The sequence below is a fragment of the Aquila chrysaetos genome, chromosome 4 (assembly GCF_900496995.4).
Source record: "Aquila chrysaetos chrysaetos chromosome 4, bAquChr1.4, whole genome shotgun sequence".
In the NCBI taxonomy this organism is placed as follows: Eukaryota; Metazoa; Chordata; class Aves; order Accipitriformes; family Accipitridae; genus Aquila; species Aquila chrysaetos.
The window spans coordinates 6,736,007-6,757,010 of record NC_044007.1 but is presented as its reverse complement, the minus strand read 5'-3'; positions in this window follow the sequence as shown (position 1 = coordinate 6,757,010).

The window sequence follows — 21,004 nt, the reverse complement described above, 5'->3', positions numbered from 1 at the left end:
CCAGTTGACCTCCAGAGATCCCTTCAAACCTCAACCATTTTTGATTCTGTGATTCTGTGAAGATCCCAGGGATCTCTCTAATCCCAGCTAGGCACAACTTTTTGAAAGCATAAGCTATTAGCTAGCTGCTTAACCTAGACAAGTTGCAGAATTCCCACACCTTGATGTCTGCAAATCAAGAGTATCCAGTCTTTGTGAATCATCAGGGTTTTTATTACAATAAGCATAATGTATTGTTTTAAGAGATGGATCATGGCCTGAGACATACATCAGTCCAGATGACCAAAAGCCTTTCTGACTGTAAAACTCCAATAATAAATTGGAACTTGGCTAAGCCTTGTAGAGAACAGATTCTGAGCAACAGCTGCTTTCCAGAGTGCATAATTATTTTAGGTGGGATTGTAGATGTGGATGCTGTCCAAATTACAAATTCCTCCTAGCAGGGCAGGTCAGACCAAGTAGATCCAAGATGCAGGCACCATGTTTATGATTCAGTGATTTTAGGGGTGTAAAGTGCAGGGGTAGAGGAGTATAATTCTTATATATAAACTTACCACCTTGCTTTAGCAACAGAAAAGTCATAAACCTTCCAAACTAGAAACACAATCAGCTTTTATGACAGAGCCTGTTCAAAATCCTGCATTCAGGGGCAAAGCAGTTTCTGAGGTTTGCCCTTTCCTCAGACAGAACTACTCTGTATTTGAGGAGAAAAAGTTCATGTCTTGGGTTCTGGAGGAAGACCTGCACCTGGGTGAGAGAATGTATGGGAGATTAAAGTGTTTAGGTGCAGGACAGGAAGTGAGGTATAGAGGAGGCTGACAAGGAACAGAAATGCAAAAAGGAGGCTGTTGAGTGACACAACAAATAAGACTGTAAATATGCATCCATGATCTCAGTATTTAAGGTATAATACATGAATTCAAACAGGATGTTATGTACCAAAAAGGGGAACATGGATATTTAGATATGTGGGGGGTGAGGGGGGGGGGTTGGACTAGATGACTTTTAAAGGTCCCTTCCCACCCAAACTATTCTATGATTCTGTGAAAGTGGAAAGGATCTTGTGTTAATGAAGAGCAGTACTGAAGTTCAGATGAATACTGAAAGTCAGAACAATGAACTTGTATCTCCAGAGAGTCACTCTGGACAAGCTCTTTCATCTTACAGCCTGTAAAACCCTTTACTGATGACATTCCTTAGAGCATGACAGAACAGAGAAAAGGATGAGCGCAGCAGTGGGACATCTTCTGGAAACATGAGTACTGCCGCTGTTGGCAGGCTCAAGAGAGTGAGAGGTGGAAGTAGGAATGGGATCATGCATCTACTGTGTCTTGGAGAAACATTTCTGAAAATCTATTAAAAAGGAAGGACTGAGTTATGTTTTTTGCCTGCAGTGGAGACAGAATTCACACAACTTAAACATCTGATATATGTATTGGATTCTGGTCCAAATATTAATTCTCAGAATTCAGGAGCATTTTAATCTAATATACTAATTTTGTTCATGATTGGTTGTTTTTGGCTTGAGCTAACATTTTGATAGAGTGTTTTAGTTGAGGTCCTAGACTAATCTGTTCCTATTGTTTTAACTACACCATAACACCATTAAAATAAATGGTAATTAATTACAGCTAGCAACTCCCTTCAGTGCTATCATACCAAGTGCTGCTATGATTGTGCATTTACAACATTGTTCTGGATTTCAGAATATAGTGCTCATGCCACAGTAGAGGATCTACAATGGACAGCCTGAACCCAACATTAATCATTGCTCTAGGAAATCTCAGCTGCACTACTGCATACATCCATAGATCATTGTTCACATATCCAGAGCCCTTGTAAGACTGTCTGTGGTAAGGTCATGAAAAAATCAGATTATGTGATTCAAGTTACAATAAATCTCTTTTTCAATACATATATGACATCTTATAAAAACAGTGGGAAATGATTAATGAAAGTTTTTCAGACAAATGGGAGTTCGATTCCCATGTTCTTTTTTTTTTTTTCCCCTATGGTTTAGTTCCTCAGTGGGGTGAAAATGAACTAAATATTAGTACATTTCTCAAAATATGATGATTACAACTAGTAAAGGGAGGGTGTTAGGGACAGAAACAAAGGACTTGGATATACTTTAACAAGCATTAAAAACCATTTTCTAGCATTCTTAAGACACTTAGAAATTTGAGTCTTATACTGGGTCATCTGCAAGATTCATCTGTGCTCTAAACAAGTAGGATGTGAAACAGCACAGACCACAACATTTAACCTCAGGGTACAGAATGACCAGAGCCTATTAGGTAGGTTAATACCACACTGAGATAGGCACATTCTTTTCAAATTGAAGACAACTTCACTGTATCAGCCTGTAATATGCCTGGAGTTGAATCATATTAGAAGTTATGCCCTAGAAAGTCACACTTTCACTTATTTTGCACATGATGATAAGCTTCAACCTCTATAATGACTTTAGCACTTAATCCACCATATTGAGCACTGCTGATATCCTCATAGCCTTAATTTACCAGGACTTAACCTGATAGCCAACCTTACACCTGGATTAATTTCATCCAACATTAGCATTTTAAGGAGCTGTCTTTGTTAGTTATCTTAGACCTTGCTTACAGTAAATATGAAGAGAAGTATGCTTTGAAAATAATTTAGATCTTAGATCTCTCTGGAGGCAGACTTCTCTCTCTGATGACACATGAGACAATTTGAAACAACCAGACTTATAATACTTCAGTTAATGTCTAAATGTAGAATGAATTTAACTCTTAATTTTCACTTACTCATATGTGCAAGGCTGCCAAGATCTTCACACTACCCCACGACTAATGAAATGCTCAATATCCTCTTAAGGTAAATCCCTCAAAGGTTTTTAACTCCTTTCCCAATCCAGGCAAAGAACACCTTTTACACTAGTGCAATTTTAGCCCTCTATCTGCTAACCGTTCCTTGGTACTTACATAGGGCTCAATAAGAAAAGTAAATGCAATGTTGATGAAGAAAAAAGTCTGAAATGTTCTAGTCAGTTCCTGGTGGGTGATGAATATATATTATCGAGTTAAGGTCCCTCTAAAATAGTTGCAATTATGTTTGAACTCTGTTAGAGACAGTTCCTATGTGCAACAGACTTGTCTCCATGTGCATCCAACTCTTTGTCTTGCTTCTAAGGCTTCTCTCAAATGTACTGTACATGACATCAGCAAAAGCTACAGAACAGTAATTCACTGGAATGATAATTTTTCTGCACTAAACATAGTTGAGGACTTTGTTGAGAGAACATTCCTGATTTCAAAGATGGAATCTCTCATCAAAACAACAAAAAAAAGAAAGATAAAGAAATGCACCCTTATGAATTAATATCATGATGAAATGTAAGAATCAGATAGAACATGAGGTTTTCCCAGATCTGAAAAAAGGTTTGACCACAAAATAATGATTGTTTTCAATAAATTTTTGAAGCTTTTTTCTTAAGATCTTGATTTAATTTAATTATGGAATAGAAAGCAAATTCTAAATCTTGAACGTTTCACACAAAGAAGAAATCTTGTTATTCATCTGATACTGAACCTCATATATATCCAATCAAAAATCAAGGTCTTTTCAACCCCCAGACCATTTTGATATTATCATAATGAAGGTATGAAATTTACATTAAGTTTGGATATTTACTCTATCAAGTCTGTACATTGTTATGTTAAAAATCTTGTTTATGGGCAAAGAGGAAATATACCTTAGACTTATGTAAGGCCAAGAAATTATTGTCAGTGTAACTGAAATCTTTTAAGAATCTAATTGTTATTAGTCCAGATCTAATATACAGAAAAAGAAAGAAGAATGATGCAAGTAAATTTGTTATACATACTATTTACTTTCTACTATTATTCCTGGGGTTATGGTCACCCTCCCACTGTTCTTCTGGATCCTAGGGTCAGTGGTTTCATTCTGGCAATGTTGATGGGGGTGCTATGGCTAGTTGTCAGCACCCAGAGTCTTTCACTGGAAGGAATATGATGTCGTTGGTTTCCAGGATCCACCTGGGGTCACTTTTATATGTTTTGTAGTACACTTTTATACCTTTGCTCTCTCCCTTGATCCATGTTACACCTGGTTTTACTATATATGATCCTTTTTATGTATGTTAGACACTACTTCTGTATTCGCTTTGTTACCCTTGTGCTGGTTTTGGCTGGGATAGAGTTAATTTTCTTCATAGTAGCTAGTATGGGGCTATGTTTTGGATTTGTGCTGAAAACAGTGTTGGTAATGCAGAGGTGTTTTTGTTACTGCTGAGCAGTGCTTACACAGCGTCAAGGTCTTTTCTGCTTCTCACCCCACTCCACCAGCGACCAGGCTGGGGGGGCACAAGAAGTTGGGAGGGGACACAGCTGGGACAGCTGACCCCAACTGACCAAAGGGATATTCCAGACCACATGACGTCATGCTCAGCATATAAAGCTGGGGGAAGAAGAAGGAAGGGGGGATGTTCAGAGTGATGGCATTTTGTCTTCCAAAGTAACCATTATGTGTGATGGAGCCCTCCTTTCTTGGAGATGGCTGAACACCTGCCTGCCCATGGGAAGTGGTGAATAAATTCCTTATTTTGCTTTGCTTGTGTGTGCAGCTTTTGCTTTACCTATTAAACTGTCCATATTTCAACCCACGAATTTTCTCACTTTTACCGTCCTGATTCTGTCCCCCTTCCCACTGGGAGAGTGTGAGTGAGTGGCTGTGTAGTGCTTAGTTTCCAGCTGGGGTTAAACCACAACTACCTCTAAAATCAGTTTTGTCCGGCTTCGTGTCTGCATTTCTTTAACTGACCATTGGTGAGTTGTTTATAGCTCTGAGGTCCCCAGTGCCAGGTCTTTGCCCCATCCGTTATCAGCCCATGCCTGCCCTCCTCTCCTGCATCCTGTGTCTCCACTTCTCAAGGCCTCTGCTATTTTACAAGGCCTGCATTTCTCAACACATCATCATTATGTTAGTCATAACTAATGCACTCTGCATAGAATAACTGCTTATTATTGTCTCCTATATAAAACTGTTTGTTTTGACTCATGATAAACAAAATTAAATCAAAATAATTATAGACACCTGGTTAATTAGAGAAATTGCTGTCACAGATAAACCAGGTAAAACAAAGCTGCAACCAGGTCAAGAAATACTCAGACAGAGCAAGGCTGACAAACCTCAGTCCCGAGGCCTTGCAAACTCACTGCAAAGCTTACAACTTGTTACTGCCAATGGCAATACCACATGACAGGATTGCACAGTTAAACTGCCTTCAATAGAGATCCTTCTGGGAACACTTCCTGGGGAGACAGAATTTGGGCATTGTGTACCACCCTCCAGAGAAGCCTATTATTTCTATAGAGTGATATAATTCCTTAATGTTTAGCTCACAAAATTTAGTCACTTAAACGAAGCAATCTTCCCTGGAGACTTAAATGAAGCCCAAAACAAAGTTTAGCTAGCAGCTTGTCTCCAATCCCTCTGCTATTATTCTACCTTTCTGTGATGTCTTTTGACTTGCGTGTGATTGCTGTGTTGCCACTTTATCTGTAACATGGCTGCACTGTTGGTGTTTTGACAATGCCTGTAACTTTCTTAGCAGAATTTCCCAGTTTTCCCTGCTTTTAAACAGTACCAAATGGTTCATTACTTCTGGTTACAGTTGCCTTTCTGGCAGCAGGTTTCAGAATTACAACACATCTCCTACAACAATCCAGCATCCCTCATCTTCAGTGATTATCATTAGACCATCCATATAGTCTTTGCTTTAGAGCCATTTTGTAGCCACTGGTCAAGTTACCGTGGTCCATGTACTGGATCTGTTCCAGATTTCCTTCCATTAAAATTTATTCCCTGAGTAAACATAATTACAAAGATAATTTTTTTAACGAGTTCTTTGCCTCAGTGGTGGTACACTTTTGAAGCTGAGAGTGTCAACATTAAGTATTGAAGCTGAGATACACAAAATCTGCAGATTTCTCTTCTAAAAAAATAATTCTCAAGAATCAATATTCAATGTTAGTCTGCGCATTATTTTCATTTTTTTTTTAAGTTCACTGTAAACTCAGATATGTAACAATTTATTATTGCTTAAAAATTTACTTAATGGCAGCTGAGCCATGGTAACTACCTAAGTGAAAACTCTTAGCCTTAGAGAAAGACAGAGTTTAGCAATGGAAGATCATTTTGCTATGCTATATTCCATTCCTTCCCTTGACATGTGTTGTTCCCCAACGGCCAGCAAACAGAGAGTTTTCAAAACTCAGCTATTGTGAGATAATTGTAATTAATGAGAACTTGATCCTTTGGTATGAATTTCAGGAACTTTTGGTTCAGATGGCCTCACTGTCTCCCAGATCTGGAAGCCAAGTAGAATATTGGCCTTTAGCAAAATGATGCTAGATATCTAGGCATAAGCATCAGAAATGGAATAGTCAGTCTAAACCACAGTCTCTGTGAACAATGGAGTCTGGATAGATATTTAGCTGATCAAATGTAGGTGTCTACTTTAAAATAAACTGACTAGTTGTCTAAGATCCACTGACCAGATTGCCTATAGTTCTGCTGACTACAGTGAAAGTTTACTCATCAGACACACTTAGAAAATACCCATAATACTTGCAGACACTAACATGTAGAAACCTAAATTAATGTGATGTCATGTCAAACTGCAATCCTTTCTTACTGCCTTGAGTCACAGAAACTTGGTTGAAGAGTATTTTACATTTTAGTAAATTTATACTGAAATTTAAAATATCCCCCCCCAATTCTATACTGACAATCATTATCATAAGAATACTAATTTATTCAAGAAATTGGATAGTTGCTAGAAAATTAGCTACTGCTTTTTGCTTCCTTTTCTGTTACTGAGAATGTAACCATAGGAAAAGAGAGAGTGACCAAACTATCATTATAATCTGGTTATTTCCATCAGCTGAAGCAAACCCAGATGGTGCAAGGTACTCAAACCTAATTCAGAACCAAACGTAATATTAAAGTTTCATGAGAAAGATGTTCAGCATTGCTGCTTTGCTTCTTTAAGCCATACACACCTAGAAAGAGGGGTGTAAGTGTTGTTCTTAAATGAGAATTCAAACTTCTTCATATATGATTGCAGCTTCCAAATATTAGCCTTGCACAAAGCCAGCATTGGTAGTACTCAATTTCCATCTCGATACTAACCAACTCACAGCATACCCACTCCATCTATATTAAGAACAGAAAAAGAAAACCAGCTCATATCCGTGCTCAGTTTAGTAAAGGACTCAGAGGAATCACACTAGAAGGCAGGAGAAAAATTGTTTTGAGCTTCTGTCCTGAAGTTGTTAGAATATCCACAAAATTCAGCTACATATGAAAAAAAAAAAAAAGAAAAAAAATCTAACACACTGTTATAGCCTTACTTTATAGCTGACATTTCAAAAACCTTAAGCTTCGTGATAATGGCACAGAGAATTTTCTGACTGGTATACCACAATCATCAGACAAAGAGAGATTTCTACAGAAAACACGAAAGAAAAGAACAATTACCTAGCTAGTTTTCAAGTGGGAAACATTCTACATCTATTTGCTTTAGCACTTGAGACATTTCAAGCCATCTTCATAAATCTTTTTCCAGCATTACAGTGGTCAATAAAACTAAATGTGACCTTGTGCAAAATGTGCTAGATTTTAATTACAATGGGGTTATGTGTTAGATTAGGGCTAAATGTATTATGCTGTCACCCAATATGTCAAAGCTGGCAAACGTAGCAATGTTTGGCTTCCAGCCCTTTTTTTTTTGCAATCTGTATCTTTGGCCTGGAGCCTGATGCCTAATGCTTTAACTTTTTTTTTTTTTTTTAATGCACTTTTTTGTCTTCTTGGATGTGAATGAGTCAAGCACCACAATATTACGCTGTTGGTCAGAAAGTGTTTGTGTGTATGCGTGTGCACGCTTTAACTCTAATATCTAACACATAACCTATGTTGGTATTTTTTTTTTCTGTTTCAGACTAAAAAAATCACAGATTAACCTATATTTTCAAGCTTTCTGTATGTATATATACATAAGTATGTCATATATCTTTCTAGATATAGATGCACATGTTCATACACTGATAAAGCCAGAATATATATGTATGGCATGCTACACAACATTGTAGCTAATTGTTACGTTTTACTAGATGAAATGCTGTTGTTGAATTTTGCTTCATGAAAGCTAAAATATTTCATAGCTGTAACAGTTTTAGAGCTGGTTTTATGAATGTCTGGAGGATTTTTTTGCTGGGGAATTTTGGAGAATGAAAAGGACAGGAGGAGGATAGGTGCGGAAGAATTGTCTAATGCAAGCAAACTGCAAACTGCCATGGAAGTCTTGGGAGTACCTGGTGTGAATCAAAGTAACCTGGAATGAAAATCTTTGCTCTGAAACAAACTGGGTGTGATTCCCTAGGAAATTTCAAACATCATTAGGTGTTTGAGGTTAGGTAACTCAGTCCCATATTTAATATGTGGAAAAAAAGGGGAGGAAAAAACAGCGTATATAAGAAACCTATCAAAACCAGGGTTTGGAAAAGATCTTGAAATTTGGAATATTATACTTCTGTTCATGGCTGCTAACTTTTGATGTTGCAGTGGAGAGATTCGTCAATCTGTTTGTTGTTCATGTTACTCATGAATGAAATAGGCTCAACAGCAACACAGGACCCATTATTTATAAGGAAATAAAAGTACAGAGAGTATGAGTCTGTTGAGGGCTGGCAAATTGGACTGGAATTTTATTTCTGAAAGGGACTTACTTTTTGACAGGCAGTAAATTGATTCATCTTTAATCACCTCTTCAATCCAAACAGGGCTAATAATAATAATAATACAATTTCCCTCCTCTCTTGTCTGTTTGGATTATCACTTTCCATGTAATGCCAAGCAAAAGAAGACCTTGATTTTGGAGTGAAACTGTAACTTTAGTAGATTACAAATAATTTATAACAGCTCATTCTTCTGCCTTCACCTGGCTTCCTCCCACAGCCAAAAATAATTAGAAAGTAATTAAGCCATCAAAAGCAATGCAGAACTAAATTACAGTAAATTAAGCTACTAGATAACTGATAAGAGAGTCTCAATCACTGTAGGAGTTAGGGACAGAAAAGATGGCAGCAAAAATTATTAATTTGATAAAATTTCCCCAGTGCATTTCATGTAAAGCAATGGTATGTCTTCTGTGAACTGTCTATAAAAAGAATTTTAAAGTATGCCTAGAATAAAGATACTAAATACCACCCAACTTATCAGCTGTACAGGCATTAAGAGAGATGTTTTCCTGAGAGGCTCATTTGCCCCGTTAACTTTCCCCTCACCATTTTTCATGGACTTTAACCTTCTTTTTAATTTTTTTTTATTCTTTTTTTAGCTCTGATAAGCTCCCTGCTCCTGATCTCTCTGAAACTATGCTTTCTGAGAGAGGGAGGGAAGAAGGGAGAGAAGTAGGGAAGGAGGGAGGAACTTAGAGGGAGACATATGGAGTGAAGTTGAGAGGATAAAACCAACTCATCAGGTTGGAAGCAGGGGAGTAAACAGCCACTCAGATCAGGATGGAGAAAGTCATGTCAGAACTGCAGAACATTTTTATCAAAATCCCCAAGTCTTTGCTTTAACTAGTTCTTTTCCTATCTATGAGAGTCTCTGCCTGGCTGTACTCCAGAGTTTTGTCCCAAGCTCATATAACCATATGATCCCTAACACCCCAGAGAGGTTGTCCTGCTCAGTCTTGGCTTCAGGGGCTGTTCCAGCTCAAGCTTTTCAACATGAAGGCAGTGTGTACAGCCATATGCCAGAATCCCTTTCTCTTCCTGCCACTTTACACTGCTCAGAGACCTAATGAAAGGTCTATAATTCTCCGTGGCTTAAGGGAGCTCTCGGCTGATGTCAAGCAGCATAACCCAGCTCCCACCAGCTGCTTTTCTGCACGTTGCTGAGGGAGAGAAGAAGGAAACGAGATGAAGTGGAACCTGTGCTCTGTCAATGCACAGAGACTTGATGGCACCATGGGGTCTGGGGGATGTGTGAATGCGGCTCACAAAGGTGCAACAGCAGAGCAGGAGGACATTCCCTGCCTGGCTTTTAAACTCATTAATGTTGGCAGTGTTGTTCTGACAATACGGTGCAGGGTAGCTGCTCAGATGCTTCCCTGAGGTCCCAGCAAGGCTGTGCAGCATGTGTAAACTCTGAGCTCTCTGCACATCACTGCCTTTAGTACCTGATCTGGCTAATTCCTAGATAGTTCAGATATGACTTCCTAGAGAGACCTGTTGGTTTCTAAGATGTGTACTGCTACATCCACCCATCACCTACGGATTTCCTGACGTCCTGCCAGACACCGTGACAGCTATGGTCCTGCACCTTCTTTCCTGGGCAGTGTGTAGCAGTGCCATAAACTGGTGATATCGTCTTGCCTCACATTTGCTGTGGCTCTTGCAGCTCTGGTCAAGATTTTAAATATAGCAAACATCACTTTAAGGGTCACCTTCAAGTCACCATGCTTACGTTGCTGGCCCTTCTGTTGCATTAGTATTACAGAGCTGAAATCTGCTCTCTGAGGCTTTCTGCACCCCTCCTGAATCCACCTCGGCATTGGACCACTAAAGTATTAGGGGGTTTTTCATAATTCTGGCATGCAAAATACAAACTGCTGCAGGTAACAATGACTCTGTACATGCACTCCAGTAAGTAATAAGTGTTTTAAATCCCTGACATTGCAGAGAGAACAGTGAATTCTGCAGTCATAATGGAAGAAGGAAAGTCTGTCTACCTGCATACTTTGGAATGATGGCAAAAATTGAGATCTACAAATCTAAAACATATCTACAGGATATGGCCTGTCTCTTTATTTTGAAGTAGTAGCCTTATAATACAAGCATGAATGTACAGAAAAATACAAGATTATTTGCTCACTTTTTTTTTCCTCTCAAACAGCCAACCTTTATCAATGACATGGCCACCCTCAAAAAAAACCAAAACCAAACCACTGTAGACTGAAAGTGTGATAGCTTGCTGGTATTAAAACAAAACAGGGAGTTGGAAATGTCTCACTAAAGAAACAAAAAAGCCAAAGTAAAAGATGGTATCCAAGAAATTTATGGAAATGCTATCTTCTGAAAGGTCTTATCTGTACAGTTGCCAACAAGCAAAATATCCTTTGCCAACAGAGGAGACAGTCTGGATGGCTACAGTGAAATGTTTAGTTCACACCAATGTATCATGTCAAGAACCACAAATCAGACTATTTTACCAAAAACTAATATAGTGGTGATAATACTATAAATGTATCAAATTAATGCTAGGTGTAGGTTGAGATTCTTTCTCCTTCACTGTAAAGACCCAAAATCAGTCTTTCAGGCTACGCCACTTGCTTAAAATCCTTCCATCAGTTATACAAAGAAACAGAGAGTTCTTGAAGGGAATTTATTTGGTCTAAAAATAGGTGTGTGACAGAGATGGCTGGTAACTTTTATGTGGAAGGTTTTTGCCTCAAGTATTGACTACAGAGAGAACCTTGTCAGTTAATTCAGATTATAAAACAACCTGTTAGAGCAATATAGCTGGGTGGCTGTTATCATACTCATGGACCTAAACTGGAAGATATTTACATACTAAATACATCTATTCATGTTATCAGTATACAGATACATATAATTTATATATACACAACAGTGTCTTGAAGCCTGAAACTTGACCTGGAGCTGAAATACTAAATGCTATACAAACATAGTCCAAGACATGATCCCCACCCTCAAAAAATGTACAATATAAATAAAAAAGTGACAACCAAGGGTGGAAATTAAGAAGAGGAATAGACAAAAGACCTGATTTGGTGAAGACCATATGGTAGCAGAGCCGTGCACAAAACTGACATTCCCTGAGTCTCATCACAGTGCTCTAGCTTTTTAACACATGGCTCTTCTAGCACACGGATTAACTACAAACCTCTAGTCCTTTCCCCCAGCACAGGCCTTCCATAATGTCCTCTGCCTGTTTGTCTTATCTCTTATCTCACAATACTGTCTATTTAACTGCATTATTAGTGTTCATTTTTCTCATGACCATCCTCTTTCTCTCTTTCTTTTTGCTGACTGTGTGCATGAAATACCTTCCTGGGGACAGTATCCTTAAACCATTCTTCTCACCTCCCGCAGGATCCCACCACTATGCTGTAGAAAATGCTTTGTAAAAGTGGTGTGAATAGGTGGCAGCTAATGATTTGTTGCAGTCCTTCCTTCACTTAGTATTATTAAAACCAATATTCTAGAAAAGTGATGCAGATTATTTTTCTAATTTTCTGTCACTTTTGTGTAGAGTTAAACAATACCTTTCCAATACGTATTTCCCATTTCCAATATTTCCTTCTGGAAACTAAACATTTCATCAAACCCAAAACTTCTGTGAAACATAACAGGTTTGCAACATTGTCAAAAAAGTGTTCTTAACCCCAAGATGGCATTTCTCGGCAAGCCTGCGGACCACTGCTGACAAAAGTATACCTAGATGCTTATGGCATATACAAGAGGAAGATGGATTCATACTGCTCCTATGACTTACTCAGACACCTTTACCTTGTAAACAACTTCTGTTGACTGTTTATTACTAACCAAAATGGGACACATAGAATGATCCCTGGTTCTGAGGACAAGTGACATGGCCTCAGGTCCATGTCGCTCAGGGTTACTTCTCTTCAGAGCAAACTAACTACATCTGCACTATTCAGCCCTTGACCTCCTGTCTCCTCTTGGCCTCATTAGCTCCAAAGATAAAAATATTACCTTTTGTGTGTGTTGATTTTGTTGTTTGGGTTTTGTTGTTGTTGTTGTTTATTTGTTTAATTGAAAACAAGTACAATAATGCTATGGGTTGACTGCAGATCACCACACCAGTGTTTTTATAACACTATGTGAAGCCATGCGCTGCATGCCCTGGCATGTGACGATGCTTGTCAATGTAAAACCTGACAAAAGAGTTGGGAAGACTGTGGAAAGGGAGGGAGCCAAAGCTTACACAGCATTTGAGTTTTCCCTTGTAGAGATCTAGTTGAGACAACCCAACACAAAGCATGGGAATAGGTTTGCCTTTGAATTTAAGTTGGTATTCTTTTATTTACACAAATCCAGTTGATCTCTTCTGTTAAAATTCATAATATTTTAATAAAGAATTAAACATTCACAGCCTTGAATCTTCAGTATATTTTGACTACTTGACTAGAAAATCTTTTTCTCTGGCATATATGTGTATACATTCTTGCAGCTGTTAAAAGGTTTAAAAGGTTTAAAAGGTCACGATTTTATCCCAATGTGTAAGATTTTTTAAAATTTAAATTCTGTGTGTCTTTTTAATAATCAAAGTTAACTGAAAAAAAATTCAGTCAGTCTATACCGAATGGAAATATGATTCTTTATAGAAAACGGGGAGAGGTTATTATTTTTCCAGTCATTGGTGATAGATGTCTTGGTTGCGTGCTATGGCTCCCTTGTGCTTAGTGCTTACAGAGAAGGGAAAGGAAGGACAAAAAAAAAAACCCAACCCACAAAAAACCTTGTTCTTCAAATCTTGTATTCCAACTGTAATGATATCTGTACTTGCAGAAATCCATCCTGCACTCTGTCCAGCAGAGATCAAAGGTTACATTTGGGTGATCACCCCTGGAAATGGAAAATTCACTCTTCTTCCCAGTTCAGGAGAAGTCCAACCTCCATGGCAGTCATGGCTGGCAAAACCCTGTGAAACTCTTCCTGGGGATGGAAGAACTCCAGAAGTAACTCCATGGAGAGCACTTTCTTAATCATGTTCTCATCATTAAGCATGAGTTTAAGGACAACTGAAGTAATGTAGCCACATCTCCTAGAGTCAGTCAGAAGCATGAAGGGAAAGGTGGAAGAAAAGAAATTTCCTGAGGGTTGGTAACATACCTGAGGTTGGTATGGAAATGCCCTGAGCAGAAAATAGGCAAAGGCTAAGAGAATACTCCAGGCAAGTATGTCTGCCCTGCTCTTTCTCTTCTCAGGGTCTGCTTATGCCCAGTTAGAAACAGGAACTTGGTCTAGATGGACTCTTGAGCTGAAACAGCGCTTTTACATTTTTATGTTTTTAAGGGATAGCTTATGACAAGACATTCAGTAAGCTGCTTTTAAGCTGTTGACCAGAAAGTCTTGGAGCTGTTATGGAAAAGTGGTAACGCAACTCAAAGCAAAAAATAATGACACAAAAATGCAGCATTACTGTCATTGATTTCTTAACAATCAATCTCTTGGGATGTGTAGGGGCTATATGCCCGCCCAACTCTTCAAGTCAACAATGACAATCTATACAGCAACGTATGTAATAGCAACTCACTGTGTGAAAATGTTTCTGTTAAAAGACAAAGCTTCTGAAGGGAGACCGAAAGCTTTATTTGTCTTGGGCACTGGAAAGCCAACACAGCTTTCTTGTACTCAATGATTTACTATGAAAGAAATGGGAACTATTATCTGCAAAGCCTTCAGAAGATTATAATTAAAGGAAACAGGCTTGAAAGAGGATTTCACATTTCTTTCTATAGCTAGTGCTGTCAACTGAAGAGGATACAGTACTTTCCTATAGAACCAAAGCTGCTCCCAGACACATAATACTCAGTGATTTAAAAGCCCACACCCACCCACAGCTTTCCCTCTTGCATCATAAATTGATTGATGATGACAAGTGAATAAGATTAGCACCTCATGGGGATAACCTTCAGCTTAAATAAATGGTAAAACTATTTATCCTCCTCTAGTTCTTTCACCTTCTCCCAGGAGAATATATGAAGTGCCCTGAAATCCAGCTAGCCGAACTAATAATCCAAGCTTCAGGTTGGAAGATGTCAGATCCTAAAAGATTTTTCTTTTTGCACTTTGAACCTACCTTATTTGTTCCAAAAGCCAAAGAGGTATTTTGCACTTCATTTGCTCAAACATTGCAAAATTTCTCTCACTCATTCGATTCTGGATGAGCAATGTTTTATGTTTTATCAGGGAAGGATATTTTTTTCTTTCCAACACAGCTATCATACAAAAAGCAAGTAATTTCTGAGCAGGTTTGTGGTGGTTTTTTTCAAGCTTTAACTACCTTACATAGTAAAAGCACTAGATGTGCCTGAATCCAGGATTTAAGCTACGACCAAAAGATTTCTCAGTAGTGAAGCTTAATTATCTCTCATATTCCAGGGCTGAGCCTGTCATGGTAGAATCATGATCTTTAATGTAAGCTTTGTTTAGACACTGCTCCAATAAGTGGTAAACACTTAGCCCAGAGATTGGAGAACTGGAAGATTGTCTTTGCTGCACTCCAAAGTATTTATACATCTGACATGATATCTCCAATGAATAAACCAGCAAAACAAACCTAAAGAGATTACTTCTCTAATGTTTAAAGGGAGGGAGAAAGGAATGGCAGGCTAGGATTTTTTACCTGGCCCTGGGACCATCGGGTCTTAGAAAGCTGACATCTGCATAGACGAATGGAGCCAAGCAGGCCTAGCAAACAAGTGGATAGGATTGTGACTAGATTGTGGTAGACTTTAGGCACTGAAATCCCAGATCAGGTAGTCAGGTGTAGTCACAAAAGTTTGAGTCTTTATCAGTGAAAACCACATGGTATTGTCATGGTTTAACCCCAGCCAGCAACTAAGCACCACGCAGCCACTCACTCACTTCCCCCCCACCCAGTGGGATGGGGAAGGGAATCAAAAAAAAAAAGTAAAACTCATGGCTTGAGATAAGAACAGTTTAATAGAACAGAAAGGAAGAAACTAATAATGATAATAATAACAATAATAAAATTACAGTAATAATAATAAAAGGATTGGAATATACAAGTGATGCACAATGCAATTTCTCACCACCTGCCAACCGACGCCCAGTTAGTCCCCGAGCAGCAATTCTTCCCGGCCCCACTCCGCCCAGTTTAAATACTAGACGTGATGTCACATGGTATGGAATATTCCTTTGGCCAGTTTGGGTCAGCTGTCCTGGCTGTGTCCTGTGCCAACTTCTTGTGCCCCTCCAGCCTTCTTGCTGGCTGGGCATGAGAAGCTGAAAAATCCTTGACTTAGTATAGGCACTGCTTAGCAACAACTGAAAACATCAGTGTGTTATCAACATTCTTCTCGTACTGAACCCAAAACATAGCACTATATCAGCTACTAGGAAGACAATTAACTCTATCCCAGACAAAACCAGGACAGTATACAATGGCAAAAATAGAATACTTGTCTTTTCAATTATAAGTTCAGTAGTGTTCAATCTTGTCATCAAAGGCTGTCTAGACATAAATATAAGCATAGGCAGAGAAAAGAACTGTGGTTATGTTAAGATAACAAAACAGATATATCAGAAAACAGGTGGAAGAGACTGAGAAAAAAGAGGTACTGAAGAAGCTACAGTAGGTCACCAAACCCTAGAACATAGGAGACGACAACACCATTGGGGACAATAAGCATCAATGGCCTCATCTTTGTGAGACCAGTGAGGACATGAGGTTGCTGCAGGACACTACAAAGAAAGTAGTCAGAACCTGGGGAGTTCAGATAGTTCAGTGCCAAGTTCTGAAAATTGTATTTTGGCCAGACTTTTAAAAGTCTATCTTATTTCTAACATTGAATTTTGTAAGGAATATAATAGCTAACAGTTTTTAGCAATACAAAGAACAGAAAGACAACAAGTTTAATAAAGCTGCTTTGTCCTCTGTGTGTTAATGCACTCTTACCTTTGCTGGCAAACTCTATACTTTGGTAAATGAATCCGACTGAGATGAGGTAAATGGGTAGATGAGATAAAAAGGTGAAAGGAAGGATAGAATAAAATAGAGGAACCATGACTTGAGGAACACAGGGGCAGGGTAAGAAAAGCATGGGAGGGACCGTGGGAAGAACAGAGGAAGAAACAGATACTATAGAGGAGGAAGACACTATAACTGTTAAAGAACAGTTAACAGTTCTGTGGGAACACCCAATGCCTGTGATATCATGAGCCTTGCACCTCCATGTATCTTTGTTGTCTAGAACAGATGTTATCTTCATCCAAAACTGTATAGCTCCATCTTCTCTGTGTAGCAAAACCTATTGACTTTGAGTTACAGTTCTGATACTAAAGAGGAAATTCAAATTACAACTGTGGTGCTGGGCACACAAATTACACCTGTAGCTGGGCACCGGGGCAGAGCCTGTGCACGTACCCAGGGCACGCACTTGTTAATTCCCACAGTGGTCCACGAACCCCTAACTGAGTCATCGGCATAGATGACAATGTACTGATTTGAGACAACAGACTCACTTGAGACAAGGTAATGGACTGATCTCTTACATGACTTCACAGCAAGGCATTTTACTCATTGCTACAGGAGATCTCCAGGTAGAAATTTTGGAGAGTTACCCAGCCAGGTCTTAGACTTGCTGATCGGCACTACTTATGTGCTTTGGTGTTCTAATTAACATCCTGGATGGCCAATCTGGCCATCCCAGAGATATTTCAAGGAAATTTCTGCTGCAGATTTGATCAAAGTGAACACAGATAAGATGCTTGTAAGTAGTCAGCTGGACTTGTTACTGCAGAGCCAGGGATGGTCACATAGAACAGTCTTTTGTGTATAGTTGTACTGGTTTTGACTGGAATAGACTTAATTTTCTTCACAGTAGCTTGTATGGGGCTATGTTTTGGATGTGTGCTGAAAACAGTGTTGATAATTCAGGCAAGTTCTTGTTACTGCTGAACAGCGCTTACACAGAGTCAAGGCCTTTTCTGCTTCTCTCACCACTCCACCAGCGAGCAGGCTGGTGGTACACAAGGAGCTGGGAGGAGACACAGCTGGGACAGCTGACCCCAACTGACCCAAGGGATATTCCATATCATATGACATCATGCTCAGCAATAAAAGCTAAGAGGAAAAGGAGGAAGAGGGAGATGTTGGGAGTTATGGCATTTGGCTTCCCAAGCAACTATTAATGTGCGATGGAGCCCTGCTTTCCTGGAAATGGCTAAACAACTGCCTGCCAATGGAAGTAGTGAATGAATTCCTTATTTTGCTTTGCTTGTGTGTGCAGCTTTTGCTTTCCCTATTAAACTGTCCATGTTTCAACCCACGAGTTTTCTCACTTTTACCCTTCTGGTTCTCTCCCCCTTCCCACTGGGGGAGCGTGAGTTAGTGGCTGTGTGGGGCTGAGCTGCTGGCTGAGGTTAAACCACAAAAACAGTTAAAGTAGTTTTGCTATGTTTTGCACAAAGTTCAAGACACTCAGTAACATGGGATCATGCATACACTGGAGCAGTCACATAGGACCACAGCCCTTCTGGATATAGGAATTCAGCAGAACAGTGGTTTAGGGAGTCCTATCAGATCTAGATGAAATTAAATACATTCCTCTTGTGAATTACTGCCTGATACTTGGCTCCTCATGGTCTCAATCCCGGTTTGAGGCATTCAAGATTTGGTATATGAAGGTGCTGAGCATGCTCAGTGGTATGAAATGTCAAGAGGAGTTTTGATACTCACACATACAGTAGCAGATATTCTGAAAACTCAAGTCATAGTTTTGAAGAGTTTCTAAGACACAGAAGACTGACATATTTGATAGTTTTGATGTGTGTAATAGTGCATATGATATAATTAATGAATGATAATAACAGTTACACAATTCTGATAGGAAGACAAATTTCTGCTGAGCAGTTCCTGAGGATTAGATTCAGTGTCTGACACTGAAAATGTTATGTGATCCTGAAATGAAAAATTGCCTCATACTCACATGAACTTGAATGGGGTTACACAAAACAATTTTAACAGATGCATTTCCTCCCTTTTTTTGTCTTCAGTTTGTCCTCTTGAAATTCTTTTATAGAAAAGTTATTTGTTTTGGGTTTGAACAACTTTTTTGTAACTCAAAAAGCATTTATGCATGTATTTTTGCCTCAAATCTATCTACTGTCTCCTTAGGCATCCCAAAATTTTTGCTGTCACACACACATTAAAAAGCTCTGGATTTATTCAAGAACCTGCCTTGATCTATGGATCATTTCTATTCAGTTTCCTTTGTGCATGTTCAAGTCTTAAGTGGTGAAGTAGCTCCTGGAAGCAAATTGGTATCCCATTTTCCACAAGCAGTGACTTTATTTTACAAGACTCCCAATTTTTTTAAAACTGGAGGCAGGGGCCTTTTTTTTTCCTACTTTTTCCTTTTCAGAGTCTGAATTCAATTTTATCCCCTGGGAATAGTATGGAGACTTGCAAATTCATTTTTTTCTTTTTTAAAAGATTCAAACAACTCTAATGATATCATAATATCATAATTACAGTTGATCATTAAAGTATCATTATTTCCATCTTGGGTTTAATTTGCCTTCTGACACAGAGAAGTGTCCTTTCTTCATTTTTGTCCTTGCCCTTGAAATGTGATACCCATGATAGATACAATTGGAGAAACATTGGCATGCAGTAACTGATAGTCCTGTCCTCCTTTTACGTATGCATCTTGTGTGTGACTCTATTCCCATCTTTTGAAAGGACTTGTTCTTCTGCAATTTAAGCAAAGGCACTGTCTTTTCATAAAATATGTTCTCTGCTCTTTTCCAAAAACTGACAGTGGCATATAATCCTGTGCTGATTTATGTTAGATTTATGCAGAAAAATATTTTTGTAGACTTCTTGAATAATTGTGTATACAATTACTAAGCTTCTGGCTTTTACAGCCTCTACAAAAGATTGATTTTTGACCATTCCTGCTTCAGCTGGATTTAGCCTCAGCCATGATGTAAACAGCCTGTGACCTGACAGAATATTAATCTATTCACCAGACTACTCCCTTGGGCTGAATAATTCTTTCAGTCTTAAGAAAAAAACAAGTCTCCAATGTTTTCTTTAGTAAATCACTTAACAGGAGGTCACAATGAATGTATGTCCAGGTTAAATGATATTTATTATTAAGTAAGTATAGGCAAGCCCTCTTGTACACATTCCTAATTTGGGTGAAGAACACTTGCCATCAGGAGTCATTCCATGCATAATGGGAAACTTCCACATGAAACAATTTCCCTTCTTTAAATGCAGGGGTTTGCAAAGACTTTTAGGGCATGATACTCTTGACAGATGGATTTGCGTAGCTCTGTGTAAGCTGAGGTCAGAGAGAGGATTCATTCTCAGCTAATTTCACAAAGTGGAGAGTATAATTTTTATTTATAGAGGGTGTAGCTCTGAATGCTTTTATATTTATAAAATTTATATTTTAAAATAAGATAATTTTGCCTGATGTAATTCACCTTGATATCAGAGCACTACACACAGAGGTCTAATTAACAAGTGGCAGTGTCTTGTTTTCAGCCGTCAAGCTCCCTTAAGAGTGGGTACTTAAGTATTCATCAATTTATCCTGATAGAAAGGGAAATATTATCTCCCTTTTAAAGCTGGAGATACAGGCACAGGACAAGGACGTGAACCATGACCTAAAGGGTCTGTAGAGCTGCAAATGTGTGAAACAAAGTCTTCCTACTCCTGATGTAGCACCTTAAATACAGTATCATAAATTAACACCAAAAATGCTCAACAAAATCTGCCTTCTGTGACAGCTGTTTGGATTTCTTTCTACATCCAGGATTATCCTTTCTTCATCTATTTCCAGCCTTTTTCTTTCCTTTTTTTTTTTCCTTGCATTTTCTGTTTTTATTATCTGTCAAAACCAAGAAAGGGAACTCAGATGTCTGTGTGTCTTCCCATGAATAGAAGAATAGTAAATAGTCTCATCTGTCAAGGTTTGGAGTGAAGAGCAATTTAAATAGCAACATAACTCAGACAGCATTAATAGAAGTGTTAATTAGATTAGTTTGGTAGTAAAATAGCTATAAAAACCTTTGTCAATATTCCTTGAACAAATTATGTAAATCCAAACCCAGGAGTTAACAGGTTAGAATTAAGTAGCAGATTAAAAAAAAACAAAAACAAACCCCCAAAACACCCAAACAAA